General features: G+C 37.4%; 1 long non-coding RNA gene across 1 annotated transcript; it reads right to left on the bottom strand.

Moving 5' to 3' along the window:
• Positions 1 to 184: 184 nt before the first annotated feature.
• LOC107685335 (uncharacterized) lies at positions 185 to 1211 on the bottom strand. The gene is made up of 2 exons (XR_001633941.1): positions 1081 to 1211; positions 185 to 221 (listed from the first exon to the last, which is right to left on the bottom strand). It is a non-coding gene; the product is annotated as an uncharacterized LOC107685335 (long non-coding RNA).
• Positions 1212 to 2584: the final 1373 nt, after the last annotated feature.

Below are 2584 nucleotides of genomic sequence, written 5' to 3'. Positions count from 1 at the left end.
GCGATAAAAAACCAATAAAACCCATTATAAACGAGCCATTTGTTGCATCCAGTGGGGACATAATTATGATTTATAGGCCCAATCCCAATTCTAGCCCTTAGCCCTTCCCCAGTCAGCAAATTTCCTTTGGCGTGGATCTGGCCCATATCAACAGCTAAAGTGTGGCCCAGATTAGTTTGTGTTCGCCGGCCCAAAACTGGTCCACATATTTTTAGCCAGAACTGGACCTAAACAGTGCCGTAACCCAACCCAGAGTGACCTGTTTACCACGTCTCTTTAATAAAGCTTGCAGATGGATCCACACGTCTCACGTCTCGTCAGCCCCGTTACAGTCTGTCAGGAAAAAGAAGAGAAAAAAGAACATTAGTATATCATAATTAGTATCACACATTAGATATTATTTCAAGACAAGCACATAAATGAGTGTAAATCAGCACTGCACACATTCTTTTCTATCACCCAAGACATGAGTGCCTTTTTAAATTAGGAAAATTGTAGCTACTTTAATAACAGGCTATTTTTACTTAATAATATACATAAAATTAATGAAAACATTAGTAGTGTAATTGTACCTCAGTTTTGAAGTCACAGTTTCATACATTTTTGGTAGAGCAGGGGGAGAAAACATACAATAGCTTTTTTTATTTTTTTTTTTCTAATAAACAGTGGTTTACTGAACAATTTATGGCTCTGCCTTTAAATAAACTCAATTATAATTACAATTTTCTTAAGGATAAAAAAATCTATCTTAGCTAATGCTATACAATAGGGAGCCCTATTAGAGCACATTACTAAAATATTAAAGGCTGCAATTAACAACAGAGCCCAATCTATTAAATTCAATTTCTAATTATTTTTAGATACAATAATCAACACTAAAAAAAAAATGTATGCAAACATATAAACTGCACATTCGCACATTGCACTTTTCTAGCAACAAGCTGTGGACACTGAATGACTTGCCTGCGGTAAAGGTAATGCTGTTTTATTGGCATTTTTCAGCGGTTGCAAAACTGATTGAGATTACATGACATGAGCGTGTTTATTTCCCAAAACTGGTCCATATATTTTTAGCCAGACCTGAACCTAAACAGTGCCATAACCCAACCCAGAGTGAGCCAAATAATAAAAACAGATGTGGCTGATATATGGACCTTATATGGTATTCTTATATGGCTGAGTTCTGTAAAGGGCTGATGGCCCTTATGTGGCCCACATGTGGCTGACAAACCAAATGCCATTATTTAAACATATTTACACCACACCTATATTTTTTTATTTAAAATACCCATTACACAGTAAATCTTAAACACAAAAATGGATTCACACTCATTTTTTAAATGTTTATAGTAGAATTTTAATAACAGAATTACAATACAGAACATAACCTGTTGTAACTAGTAGAAAGGTTCATTAAAGGGAAGGGATTATTGTATTTGGCTCACTCTGGGTTGAGTTATGGCACTGTTTTGGTTCAGTTCTGGCTAAAAAGATGTGGACTAGTTTTGGGCCGGCAAACACGAACTAATCTGGGCTACACTTTAGCTGTTGATATGATCCGCGCTTCCGCTTACAGCGGTCTGTCACGCCACATCAAAGAGCGTCAAAACGGCATTTACGGATTTAATTTCCTGATAAAATATACATAATTTTAAAGATGAGACTTTCCAAAATAAAAAAACACAAACCTTACGGTTACAGAATGTAGCCTACTGTATAGTAATAATGTATATAGCCTAGTGAAGATTTATTCACGGCTATGAACTGAAACGGATTAAGTTCCGCACGTGCAGTGGTTAAAATGACACTGTAATTGTTCGGTACGATTTTCGGTACGAATAAGTGTACCATTACACCCCTAGAAAACATTTAAAAAACCAAAACTGCACTTACCTGCATAAGAATGTGTCTGAGCAAAGGCTGTTGTTGTAAATAGGGAGCTTTTTCATCTTCTTCTTTTTTAACGGCGATTGAAAGAGGAAGCAGAGCGGGAAATAACGGATATATTTTCAAATTTCATCATCTTCTTCTTTTTTAACGGCGATTGAAAGAGGAAGCAGAGCGGGAAATAACGGATATATTTTCAAAATTTCAGTAATCCACCAATAGGAATAAGGGAAGACACAAAGCAACCAATAGCATTGTTGAACGGGCTGAGATGTGGACTGCCACTGACCTGCCAGCAGTTCATATGTGTTTTTCCAAATAAAAGCCAAATGTTAGCCATAAATTAACATATTCCATGGTGTGCCATAGCCAAGCCACATATGGCTCTCAGTTGTGTGCTGTCATCTGGGCCATATACCTACAAAAAATTGTCATCCAAAAGAAAATTCCCTCCAATTCTAAATCCATGGCAAAAACATATACGGTTAAAGTTTGGCCCATATGTGCTCAGCCATGCCATATCTAGTCCAAATGTGACAGCTATCAGCCACATTTGGCCCAAACGTTCTTGCTATCTGGGTCCCCTTTCCACTATACCCCTCCGTTTCGCACGTTCACGTGAAGGGGTAGGGGTGTGTGAAGGTAGAATTAAGTCAAAAAGATTTGCATACGCAGGGTAAGAGTTGTGGAAGTGTAC

This window comes from Sinocyclocheilus anshuiensis, unplaced genomic scaffold (assembly GCF_001515605.1).
Source record: "Sinocyclocheilus anshuiensis isolate Anshui unplaced genomic scaffold, SAMN03320099.WGS_v1.1 scaffold385, whole genome shotgun sequence".
NCBI lineage: Eukaryota > Metazoa > Chordata > Actinopteri > Cypriniformes > Cyprinidae > Sinocyclocheilus > Sinocyclocheilus anshuiensis.
Note: the sequence above shows the minus strand (reverse complement) of the source record. Positions and strands in the feature narration are given on the sequence as shown.